Source organism: Oryza sativa, chromosome 8, assembly GCF_034140825.1.
Source record: "Oryza sativa Japonica Group chromosome 8, ASM3414082v1".
NCBI lineage: Eukaryota > Viridiplantae > Streptophyta > Magnoliopsida > Poales > Poaceae > Oryza > Oryza sativa.
In genome coordinates this window covers 19,279,967-19,293,098 of record NC_089042.1, presented here as the reverse complement: position 1 = coordinate 19,293,098, position 13,132 = coordinate 19,279,967, and the positions used below count along the sequence as shown (strand labels likewise).

The 13,132-nt window shown below is 43.9% G+C and overlaps 1 long non-coding RNA gene across 1 annotated transcript; it reads right to left on the bottom strand.

The window, feature by feature from the left end:
• Window positions 1-16: 16 nt before the first annotated feature.
• On the bottom strand, window positions 17-732 carry LOC136351429 (uncharacterized). The gene is made up of 2 exons (XR_010734521.1): window positions 313-732; window positions 17-216 (listed from the first exon to the last, which is right to left on the bottom strand). It is a non-coding gene; the product is annotated as an uncharacterized lncRNA (long non-coding RNA).
• Between the last annotated feature and the right edge of the window lie 12,400 nt (window positions 733-13,132).

Here is a 13,132-nt window from a genome sequence, read left to right as displayed (position 1 = left end):
ATGTAGTAATGCAAAATACAGAAAAAAAAAAGGTTTTATTATGCCATTACTTGAAGTCTGAAATATCCAACATACGTCATAGTTAATATCAAAAGGGGAAAAAAAGATAGAAACATCATACCTTTATCTCATCAACAAATGCTAAGAAGTTTCTTTCCATGTCTCCCAAAATCGAGTCCCACTCCACTGAATTTCAGAGCATGTCCCAGAGAAAAGCTGCCACAGAATGAAACGAGATCATCACAAGGCCATCAAAAGCAGCACGACCTGGCTATGATCGAAGACGGAAGGGTCAAGATAATAGCTGCCTACAGCGCAGCTATCCGTTCCTGCTTGCTCCGCGTCGGTACGCCTTCGCCACCGAACCCTCCCGCGGTGCAGCAGCGGAGGAGCCACGGCGGCGGGATGATCGATCCAGTCGGTGAGGTGTGGTCGGGGCATTACAGCAAACACCTGGTGGGCGCGGCGCACCGGTGCTATGCGAAATCGCCAACCAGAGACTAGAGCCCGCCTCCTTCGCATAGCCTGGCGTGGATGGTGGAGGCGAGGAGCTATGTGAAGAACGCAGAAGGTGGGCACGGCGGGCAGAGCTGATCGGCGGCGGCGGCGCCACCGGCGCCGGCTTATTCATCAACCGAAAAAAGAAAAAAGAAAAATAATCAGTTGCGGGGTCCGGCTGCAGCGTAGCGTGCGGTAGAAAGCCACCATTCGCATTATCTGTCATTAAGGGGTGAATAGTAGATACGAACAGTGAAAATATAATACATGCTACAGTATTTTACTATAGCTATAGTAGAATTACCTTAAAAAAAGAATTAAATAGTGTTCGATGGTTCTATATTGGTCTACTGTAAATTACTGTTGATTAATCCCGTGCATTTATGCTGCAGTTGGAATGACAAAGGATACCATCCCGACAGCCACAATACTATATAACATTAGCTATTTTCTAACATTAATCAACAGTAATCTACATTAGACCAATACGGAACCATCGAACAATATTTTCATACGTTTCTACAGTAATTCTATTGTAGTATACCTTACATTTTACTATTCATCAATAACATTCACCCTCTAATAAACATTTTACTATTCGTCAATAACATTCACCTTCTAATAGCAGAGGGTACATACCATTTAGTTTTGAGATAAAATGTGAGCATGATGAGTGAAAAGACAAAATCTGTCAAAATCTCAATAAAATTCAAACAAAACTTGGCAACCAAAATTTAAACGATTCTTTTGAATGTTTTAACCAAGTGAAGTAGACGAAAATTGTTCATTTTTAGTTGAAATTCATTTGGTTTATGGAAAACTCGTTGCTTTTCCTATAAATAGAATAAATGAAGAATAAATGTTACAGAATTGAGAGAAATGCTAAAGAAATTATGAAGGAATCGGAAATAAAAAATGCAGAATAAATTTTACAAAATTGAGAAGAATGGTAAGAAATGAGGAATAATCAGTTGATAATTAGTGTTACCATCCTGTTTTTCTCTGATTTTTTTTAAGGCTACCTTGGTGATTTACACATTGCCCCTTTGTGCCCTCGGCTCCTCGTGCTCGCGCGGGTTACCACTCGTATGAGGTGCGCCGGTCAATCCGATTTTTAGGCCAAGTGGGATGTGCATGCGTGCCGGTCCCCGCTGTTGGTTGGTACTGGTTTCATCAATAGGCTATTTTGTAAAAAAAAAAATCTCGTGTTTGCATGAAATATCATATACGTCCTAGGACAGCCTACCACGCTGTTATGTTTCTTCCAAAAAAACTCTTCGTCTTTTAGAGAAATACAACAGGAAGAAGAAAAAAATCTTGCTTATAAGGATAGAGCTGTAATCATTAAAATTACAGGGGCATTCTTGAAAATAACCACATCTGAAGTTGCATCTATCCCCCTAGTGGGTTTTGGTGATTAATGACGAATAAGGTTAAGGGACTAATGAGTTTTATTGAGATACTCAGGTGATTAGTCCCAAGGTAAACTTAGGTGAGCAAGAGATGCTTGGAGACCTCCCCCCCCACAACAATCATTCAAGCGGTATTAGAACTCGAAGGGTGCATAGGATAGTTTAATTTTGCAATCGAGTCTTAGGAAAACCATACTATTAGGAGGGGTTCCAAGTATGGTTCTGGGATATAAAAAGTACTCTTAGTGAGATCTTAGTATCGAAATATTTTTGGGAGCTATTTTTGGAAATAGCCCTGCCCCGGACAGAGAAGGCTGGCCGAAAGTTCCGGTCTCTGGACCCGGAAGTTCCGGACCTTCGAGAGTGAAATTTTCCTAAGTATTGTCCGGAAGTTTCGGGTGTCAGGAAGTTCCAGACTCCTTCCAGTTCAAAAATGTGAGTAACAGCTAGATGACGTCACCTAGCCGTTATATATATATCCAGATCTCACCCAGCTCACCTTTTGGCCATTTTTACTTCAGTTATTTCATGCCCTAGGTTTCTCTTGAAGTTGCATTTATCCCCCTAGTGGGTTTTGGTGATTAATGATGAATAAGGTTAAGGGACTAATGTGTTTATTGAGATATACAGGTAATTAGTCCCAAGGTGATCTTAGGTGATCAAGAGATGCTTGGAGACCCCTACAACATTCATTCATGCGGATTTGAAGCTCGAAAGTTAATAGGATAGTTTTCATTTTTGAAATTGAGTCTTAGGAAAAACCGTACTATTAAGAGGGGTTTCAAGTGTGGTTCTGAGATATAAAAAGTGCTCTTAGTGGGTTCATAGTGATAGAATATTTTTGGGAGCCATTTTTGCAAATGGGTCCAGACCGGACAGAGAAGGCTGGCCGGAAGTTCCGGTCCCTGGACCTGGAACTTCCGGACCCTGCATTGGATGAAATTTGCCTAAGTGTTGGCCGGAAGTTCCGAGGGTCAGGAACTTCCGGACTTCCTCCAGTTCAAAAATGTGAGTAACGGCTAGATGACGTCACATAGCCGTTATATATATCTAGATCGCACCCAGCTCATTTTTTGGCCATTCCACTTCAGTTCTTTCATCCCCTAGGTTGTTCTAGCCTCTCCCAAGGTCCCTTTGCTTCCTCCACTCAAATCTAGAGCCTTTCTTGTGAGATTGTGAGAGTAGATGAGAGTGTAGGAGTGATTTGGAGAAGCTTTGAAAACTAGGTGTGGTTGAGCACTTTGGATATCTTGTGGGCTGTCACTTGGGGCTTATTACTCTTGGAGATCTTCTCCTATACGGATAGGTGTCGCCCGCGAGCTTCCGAAATCTTGTGGATGTCCCGGGAAAGTTTGTGAAGGTTTTCCTCACCCCTGCAAGGAAACGAGGTAAGTGATTAAGGATTCTTGTGCTGAGTTTTCAGAGGTTCTCCTAGGTAGAGCAACTTGCGGTTGTGGTCTTTTCTAGAAGGATTTGTGAGTTGGATCTTGGTGGTTATTCAAATTCTAGAAAATGACCTAGGAGTGTTGAGTTGAAGGCCTTGGACTTCCTTCCCGTTCTTTGTACAAGTGAGGCAAGGGGTTAATCGAGACCCGGCTCTTTGGAGCACCTCAATGGAGAGTAGGATCCCAAGATCCGAACTTCGGGGAAAAATCATCTTTGTTCCCTCTGTGATGATTGTGCATGTTACTGTGATTGTGCTTTTGTTCTGTCATCCTGTAGTTTATTTCGTGCAAATTAGCTCAACTCCCTGTTAGATCTTCAGGTTTTTCTGTTGCCCGGAACTAGTTATCTCGTGCAAATTAGCTCAACTCCCTGTTAGATCTTCAGGTTTTTCTGTTGCCCGGAAGTTCCGGTGCTAAGAACACCGGAAGTTCCAGACTGTCTGAGCAGACCGGAAGTTCTGGTGTTCTACACCAGGAGGTTCTAGGCCTGTTGAATTTTACCACTACGATTTGTTTGTGATTTTCAGGAAAGCCTATTCACCCCCCCTCTAGGCTACATCTCTGCGCGTTCAACATCTACCCCCAAACCCTACCCTGACCGTCTCCCATCTCCTCCCCACCACGACCCACCCAGATCTGGATCGTCTGCCTTTACGTGGTGACTGCATGAGCGTGCCTTCAGCACCCATCCACCATCCAAACAATCTGACGGCTCACATGGGGCACGCCATAGCTGACATAACCAGCCATCGAAGCCCACGAAAACCTAACAAGAGGCAGCAATGACATGCCCACGCCCATCGCCGCCTGCGCTGGGGATTGGCCCGGAGCTTGTTCGATGGTATGTGCTGCCGTCAGTCGAGTGACCTGAAGCTTTTCCAGTGGCACACGCCACCATTGGCCGCTCCGAGAGCCGGGCTGGACGTCGTGTTCAATCTCCGCCAGCGGATCTTCCATTGAGGACAAGTTTATAGCGGCGGCAGCGTAGTAGCAGTCGGAGGCAAGCATGACAAGGTCTTCTCGTTGTGATTCCGCAGAAAACCTGATTGAGGGCCTGTTTAGATCAATTTGCTGCGGCAAATTTTTTTGTAAAAGATTTGGCATTGCAATTTTACAACTAGGTGTTTAGATCCATTTTACCCAAACAGTGGTCTAAAAAGGAAAACTTTTGTCATTTTGGAGAGTCTAAACAGGCCCTGAATGCATACGTAATGCGTTACTTGCTACATGGTCGAATCAGAACGCAAAGCTTTGCTTGATGCTTGGTGTAACTATAATCGTGTTATGCTACTACCAGGATTCCTAATTCGCGCGTACGCGCCGCGGGCGAGCACTTCCGGCCCACACGGCCCGTACGCGCGGTGCTGCCAGCGCTAATCGAGATTTTTTTTCATAGCGCACGTTTAATGTAAGTAACTGTTTAAGGATAATGATAATAATTAATGAAAGATTTTTTTCTTTTTTGAGATTTTTTTACTAATAGATAGAAAATTTTTAAGTTACATTTGAAAACTTTTGACTTAAGATTTAAACTTTGAAGTCAAATTTTGAAAACTTTCAACTCATATTTGAAAACTTTCAACTCCGATTTAAAAACTTACGACTCAAGATTTGAAAACTTTTGACTCAGATTTGAAAACTTTCGACTCAGGTTTGAAACTTTCAACTCAAGATCTAAAAACTTTCAACTCAAATTTTAAAAATTTTCAACTCAAAATTGAAAACTTTTCATATTAAAATCGAAAACTTTCAACTCAAAATTCAAAAACTTTTTAACTCATATTTGAAAACTTTCAAGTTGATATTTTGAAAACTTTCAAATCGTATTTTCAAAATTTTCAAGTCAATATTTGAAAATTTTAACTCAAAATTTCAAAATCAATTGTTTTTATTTTTTTATTGATAAATTACTGTAGCATTTTCGTTAATCACTAGTCAGACGTTGTTGTTTTCTTTCGAGAAAAACGCTAAGCGCTACTTAAAGCGAAGGTCCACGTGCACGCGACTTAACGTCCTCGCGCGTGCGCGCGAGCTAGCCACCCCCTGCTACTACTCGATCTTGGTGCATCCATATTTTTCAAGTTTCACAGACAGCAAGCATGCTGAATTGTTTCCAATTGCTGCATCCAATCCTAGCAGGAAGATCGTCTGCCTTCACGGGGTCGTCGTCCGTTCCCGGCTGCTGGTGGTGGCGCATCCTGACGGACGAGTCCCCGCTGTGGACGGCGGCGGCTATAGCGACAACGAGGACGCTGCGTGGGGTTTGGTGGGCTGGTTCTATTGGTTAGGAATGAGCTTAGGAATATTAGTAGGTGGGCACACACCCAGAGTAACATAATTTAATCTATAACCTCTACGACGGATTAAATTTATCACACATAAATAGATTAGGGACTTGGAAAAAAAATCTCGTTTCACAAACTTTATGGGTAACCTCACCACCCACAAGAATAGGTATTTACACACAAGATGTATCTATCCAACCAAACAACATCTTCTGCATGCTACCATTCCATCCGCCCCATGCTGCAACCAACCAAACAACATCTCATCATATCCAGGTTCATCTCATCCAAGCAACCAAACGCCTGCATGTGTATCCCCTAAACCAAGCTAAACTTAGCCTGGATGAGGGAGATGAGCCAGACTAGAGGGATACGAGCAATCAAACACACCCATGAGCCAGGCTAGAGGGATACGAGCAATCAAACACACCCTTAACTGTTTAAGGATACGCATCATGCGATAGCCGTCGGATACTTGGATGGCTTGGTGCAGTCACCCCGTGAAGGCAGACTATCTTGATCCGCCCCACCCGTGGATAGACTGTCTCCGCCGCCGTCTACCCTCCCCGCGACGCCGACTTCCACTCTCCCCCCGCCGCCACCTTCCGGCCTCCCCGCTGCCGTGCGCCACCACCGCCCCTCGCTGCCGCCACCACCACCGCCTCCTCCCACCCTCTTCCTCCTTCCCCTCCTCACCTCCGCCCTCCTCCGCTAGATTGACGACCGCAGCAGGTGCGCCTCCTCCTCCCTTGATCAGAAGACGACAGAAGAAAAGAATTAAGGTAGGATATAACTATAAGTGGCCAAATGTTACGGCATGAAACCAAATCGCTCCAAATGTGAGCTGAGTAATGTAGGAAAGGCTGTTGCTACAACCAGCCCGTAGCTCCTCATCCTCCTCCTCCGTCGATTTGAGAACAGCCTAGCTCCTAGCGCCCGTCAGACCAGGGAGCAGCAGCGTCCTGTTGGCCCGGCCTCGTCCCAGCGAGCCATATGTTACGACTCGAGATCTCAGCAAGAAGAATTAGAGATAGAATCTGGAATTTAGAAGGAACAAAGAAGAACAGAGCAGATACAGACTTGGAGAGGGGGAAAGGATTGGTATTTAGAATATGTTTGTTCAATACAGTTCACCTCTTTCAGTACAAGGGTAATCTATTTATAGACCTTGCCCGAAGCTACTGGACCCAATCCTTCCCCTTCACGTGCGGGTTGTCACGCCTCTCCCGTCTGGGCCGAGCGGTAGCCGACGGCCCACTTGATTTGATCCTTCCTCCCGCGCCTGAGCCTGATGACGAATACTCTGGTGTGACATTCCTCCCTCCTTGAGAACCAGCTTGACCCCAAGCTGGTGCAGCTGGAAACTTGTGACGAAGTTCCTCAAGATTCTCCCATGTAATAGCTGGAGAAGAAGTACCCTTCCATTCAACCTGAACTTGTTCAATTAGTTTGGCACCCCGTTGACGAAGGTGGCGTTCCAAAATACGATGATGAACAGCTAACGGACCAATTTCAGAATCTAGTGTGGGAAGAGAAGCCTGAACTTGTTCAGCTGGTGCCAATGCCTTCTTCAATTGAGAGACATGCACAACAGGATGGATCATACTTGTAGACGGCAAATCCAACTTATAAGCCACACTGCCCACTCGTTGCAAGACTTGAAAAGGTCCATAAAATTTGAAAGATAATTTCCGATTGGCCCTGGTCATGACAGATTGCTGCACATATGGTTGGAGCTTAAGGAACACCCAATCACCCACTGTAAAGACACACTCCGATCGATGTAAATCTGCTTGATGTTTCATGCGTTGCTGAGCCCGCAGCAAATGATGATGAATCAAAGCACTCATGTTATTGCGATCAGTCAACTAGGAAGCCAAACTCACAGGAGCATCAACGGCAGTAATAGTTAATCCGAAATAGGATGGTTTATGACCAAACAATGCTTCAAAAGGAGTCATAGCAATGGTTGAATGGTAAGAAGAGTTGTACCAAAACTGAGCCATTCCCAACCAATGCTTCCACTGTTTGGGGCAAGAGTGCACAAAACAACGAAGAAATGTCTCTAAACATTGATTAACCCTCTCTGTTTGTCCATCAGTTTGCGGATGATAAGAAGAACTCATTCGCAATTGAGTGCCAGCTCTTAAAAATAACTCCTTCCACAAAGTGCTAGTAAATACCCGATCTCGGTCAGAAATGATGGCACAAGGCAGACCATGAATGCAATGTATGTGATCCATAAAAAGTTGAGCTACAGACAAAGCTGTGTAAGGATGTCGAAGAGCCAAAAAATGAGCAAACTTCGAAAATTTATCCACAATGACCAAAATAACATTGCAATGGTCTGATAATGGTAAACCCTCAATGAAATCCATTGAAATGACTTGCTAAGCATGATCAGGTACTTCCAAAGGTTGTAATAGCCCAGGTAACTTGATATGCTCAGACTTAGCTCGTTGACAAACATCACAAGCCTGAACAAAATTGTGCACAGATTGCCTTAAACCTGGCCAAGCAAAAAGTTGCTTCACTCGATGATAAGTAGCCAAATTACCAGAGTGTCCACCCACAGTTGCAGTATGCAAATTGGCCAGAATTTGCTGTTGCAAAGATTTATTGTTACCAATCCAAATCCTTTTCTTAAAATACAAGATATTAGATTGCAATTCATAATGTGCATGATGCTTTCCATTATTAAGCAGAGAAGTAAGAATCCACTGAGTGTCAGAATCAGTAGCATATCCCAGAGGTACCTCCTGCAGCCAAGCAGGAATACTGACAGATAGCGCCGAAATCTCCACCATATCAACAGGAGATTGTCGAGATAACGCATCAGCAGCTCCATTTTCCAAACCCTTTTTATAGACAATGCGATAACGCAACCCCAATAACTTGGTAAGAGCTTTCTGTTGCCAAGTGGTGGACAATCGTTGATTATCTAAGAAGGCCAAACTATGGTGGTCAGTCCGTATTACAAATTCAGCATGTTGCAGATATGATCTCCAATGCTCCATAGCCAAAATAATTGCCAAACTTTCCTTCTCATAAGTAGAGAGACCTTGAGTGCGAGGTCCTAATGCTTTACTGAGGAAAGCAATAGGGTGATCTGACTGCATTAAGATAGCACCAATTCCTTTGTCAGATGCATCTGTTTCGACAACAAATTATTTCTGAAAGTCTGGCATGGCCAAAACAGGAGCTGAGATCAAGGCAGATTTCAGAGTAACAAAAGCCTCCTCATGAACAGATGTCCAGACAAACAACTGTCCCTTCCTCAACAAGTTAGTCAATGGTTTACAAATAATCCCATAATTGCGCACAAACTTGCGGTAATAGCCTGATAACCCAAGAAAACTGCGCAATTCTTTGACTGATGTAGGAGTAATCCAATTCCGAACAGCCACGATTTTGTCCTCATCAGTAGCTACTCCATTGGCACTAATCACATGACCCAAATAAGCCAACTGGGGCTGAGGAAAAGAACATTTTGATTGCTTAACCTTCAAGTGATTATCAGATAAGATCTGCAAAACTTGGCGCAAATGCACTTCATGCTCTGCCAAAGAGTGACTGTAAACAAGGATGTCATCGACAAACACCAATACACTGCGACGCAGATATGGAGCTAGAACTGAGTTCATAATACTCTGAAATGTTGCTGGAGCGCTAGTCAACCCAAAAGGAAGCACACGAAACTCAAAATCCCCATGATACGTCTTAAAGGCAGTCTTATGCTCATCATCTGGATGCATGCGTATTTGATGATAGCCGGAACGCAAATCCAATTTAGAGAACCGACAAGCACCCGCTAATTCATCCAAGAGTTCATCAATGATAGGCAAAGGATATTTGTTTTTGACAGTAATCGCATTAAGATGGCGATAATCAACGCAAAACCGCCAAGAACCATCTTTCTTTTTGACCAAAAGAACCAGAGAAGAGAAAGGACTTGAGCAGGGTTTGATGATACCTCTGTCCAACATATCAACAACTTGGCATTCAATTTCATCCTTCTGCAATGGTGTATAACGATAAGGGCGAACATTAACTGGTTGCGCACCAGGAATTAACGGAATGGTGTGATCACATTCGCGAACAGGAGGAAGTCCTTGTGGTTCTTGAAACACATCCGCAAAGCTCTGTAACAATTGCTGAATATTGTCCGGAATTGGCAAATCAGAACTAGACTCAGAATCAAGGGTGTATAACTGAACTAGACCTTCAATAGAACCGGACTGATATAATTGATGTAATTCCAGGACCGATAAGACAGGATTAGCAGGTACTGATGGAACCACCCCACATAAAGTAATCAGCTGACCATCCAATGTAAACCGAATTGTTTTCTGCTGCCAGTCAATATCCATAGGGCTATACCGCTCCAACCAATCCATTCCTAAAATCATATCATAACTCTGAAGTGGTAACACCTTCAAAGCAGAACAAAAATGATGTCCCTGAACTGACCAAGAAACATTAGCCAATTCAGTTTCACAAGACAACATTTGTCCATTAGCCACCTTAACTTGAAAAGAAACAGGTAACTGTATCAGATTCGACAACTGAGGCATCACTGAAGAACTGATGAAACTGCAGGAACTACCAGAGTCTACTAAAATTAGAATATCATAGCCCTGAATAATCCCTTGCAAACGCATAGTTTGAGCAGTAGTTGTACCCTGAATAGCATGGACTGACAAAGAGAACAGAGAATGAGGCTCAGTATCCTCTCCCGAAGAATTACCAGAATCACTGTCATTTTGTTGCAGTAGAGCAAATACCTCCTGAACAGCATTCAATTGCACAGAACCTGAACACTTGTGAGATGGTGACCATTTCTCTGCACAAATATAACAGAGACCTTGGGCTCGCCGATGAGCCTTGAGAGCTCGCATTCTATCCGCAATAGCAGTAGTCTTGACAGGTTCAGATGAAGACTTGCTAGCCCCTGCACTAGATTCCGACACCTTGGTAGGAGGAAGAGGAAGAGGATAAGCTCCTTTAATCCGCGGAACATGATCACCCAATTTACGAAATTCCTTGGGCTTCTGAGTCTCCATCCATTCCTCCTGTAAACAAGCAATAGCCAGAGTAGTCTCTAGGTCGCGAGGACGTTGCATCATAACAGCATGACGAATGTCAAAACGCAACCCTTCAGTGAACCTATGCACAATCATGAGCTGATTGTACATAGGATCATAAGCAAGCAATTGATTCATAACATCATCAAAACGCTCATAAAACTCCTCCACCGTCCCGGTTTGCTTAATCTGCTCTATCTGACGAATCAACATCTGATGCCTATCTCGATCAAATTTCCTATCCACTGCTAAGCAAAAATCCGACCACTCAGAAAACCGCAAATGAGCCTTCGACGAGCGTAACCACGAGGCTGCTCTTCCCGTAAAGTAAATGGTAGCCACCCTGACCCAAAGTATTGGATGAGTACCATAAACCCCAAAGTAATGCTCACATCTCATACGCCAATTTTGTGGATCTACCCCATCAAACTGTGGAAAATCCAATTTCGGAATCCGGTGATTATAGCCTCGATCCTCAGAACCCCCAACTTCATCCCGATGCAATGAATCACAAGCAAAGTGATGGGGAAATGGAGAATTAGTCGTACCCGTGACAGGAGGTGGCACAGGAGGAATAATCACTCCTGTTGCCTTCCCCCGGTTGTTGATTGCAACGCGGTGGCCATTTGAGCCAGAATCTCCCGCCGACGTCGAAGCAACGAACGACTCCGGCGTGGGAAGTAGCGGTGGACGTTGATCGTTGTCGTCGCCTTGCTTCCGCGTGGAGATGGCACCTACCTGCAACATGTTCGACGAATTGCCCAACTCGCCACGAAGCTTCTCCAGAATCTCCACTTGTTTCTTCAGCTCACCCATCTCAGATTGAAGTCCCTTGACTGCTGCATCCACTTGAGGTCGCCAGCTAGCCATCGCTTTATCCATCTGGAGCACCACCGCTTGTGTTTCATCCTGCTTCACCGCAACGGCGCCGATGGCGTTCTGGATTCCCTCAAGCATCTTCTCGAATCCTCCCGCTTGTTTCTCCATGGCATCGACTTGAAGCTGTAGCCGCGTTTGGAACCTTGGCTTCTCCAGGATGGAAACGAGCTCTGATACTAAGATGTTACGACCCGAGATCTCAGCAAGAAGAATTAGAGATAGAATCTGGAATTTAGAAGGAACAGAGAAGAATACAGACTTGGAGAGGGGGAAAGGATTGGTATTCAGAATATGTTTGTTCAATACAGTTCAACTATTTCAGTACAAGGGTAATCTATTTATAGACCTTGCCCGAAGCTACTGGACCCAATCCTTCCCCTTCACGTGCGGGTTGTCACGCCTCTCCCGTCTGGGCCGAGCGGTAGCTGATGGCCCACTTGATTTGATCCTTCCTCCCGCGCCTGAGCCTGATGACGAATACTCTGGCGTGACACCATAACCGCTGGCTGCACCATTGACCGTCCTTCCGCACCTATTTGGCCCAGCGCCGTCCCGACAATGGAGCAAGGGGGTGGCTCTGCGCGACCTTCTCTTTACTCGCTTTATCTGGCTGTAGCCATAGCCCAGACGATGGATTAGGAGCGGCTGTCTTCAGTGCTCAGGTATTGCGCCCTATTTTCTGTGTCTTAAATTGGGATTTGTTGTCTCATATATGCAGGATTAATTATGCTTTGGACTACAATTTATCCTCTGTTGTATCCACACTTGATGACTTTACTTGCTGGATTGCTTCTTGTTTATTACATTCACAAAAGAATACGTGCTTTCGAAATGCTTTAGATATGATACGCTTTGCATGACATGAAGAGGTAGCTGCCAGTACCATATGTTAAAAATACACGGAATACTTTTATATAACACAGGTTGGTTTCCTTGATATTTTCCGTAACAACAACATGGTACTGGAATTGATTTCTTATCATGCTACTTACAGTTGATTGGAATATATTGATATCTCCTTGAGCTAATTAATTAGATCCAACTTAGACATCACGAGCAGATTCAGTTCAACCTGTTTTTATTATAATCATCATATTATTTTGATAATTGGATTTCATTAATTCTATAAGAGTGTGATGTTCAGTTCCAAATTATTGGCCTGTACACTGTATATCTAGCTGCCTAGCATCTGATGTGAGAAGGATGTTGATGCAATGGAAGTTTGATCTATGATTGTTCAAGAAATTAAAATGCTGGACCTTTTCTTATATATCACTAACTTTAGTATGACTAAATTCGTTGCAGGGCGCGCATATTTGTAAGCAAGGAGGTAAGCATGGACTGTCTGTCTAGCTATAATTTTTTTATGAATTCTTGACATTGCTACTTGCTACCTGCCTACCTCCATGTCTCGAAAGTTGTATACACCATCCTGTTTACAGACTGTCACCTCCTTATTACTCGCTGACTAGCTTCGCAGTTCACACCCTATTGGACATAATGCTTTAGTGCTTATTATTACTGTCATG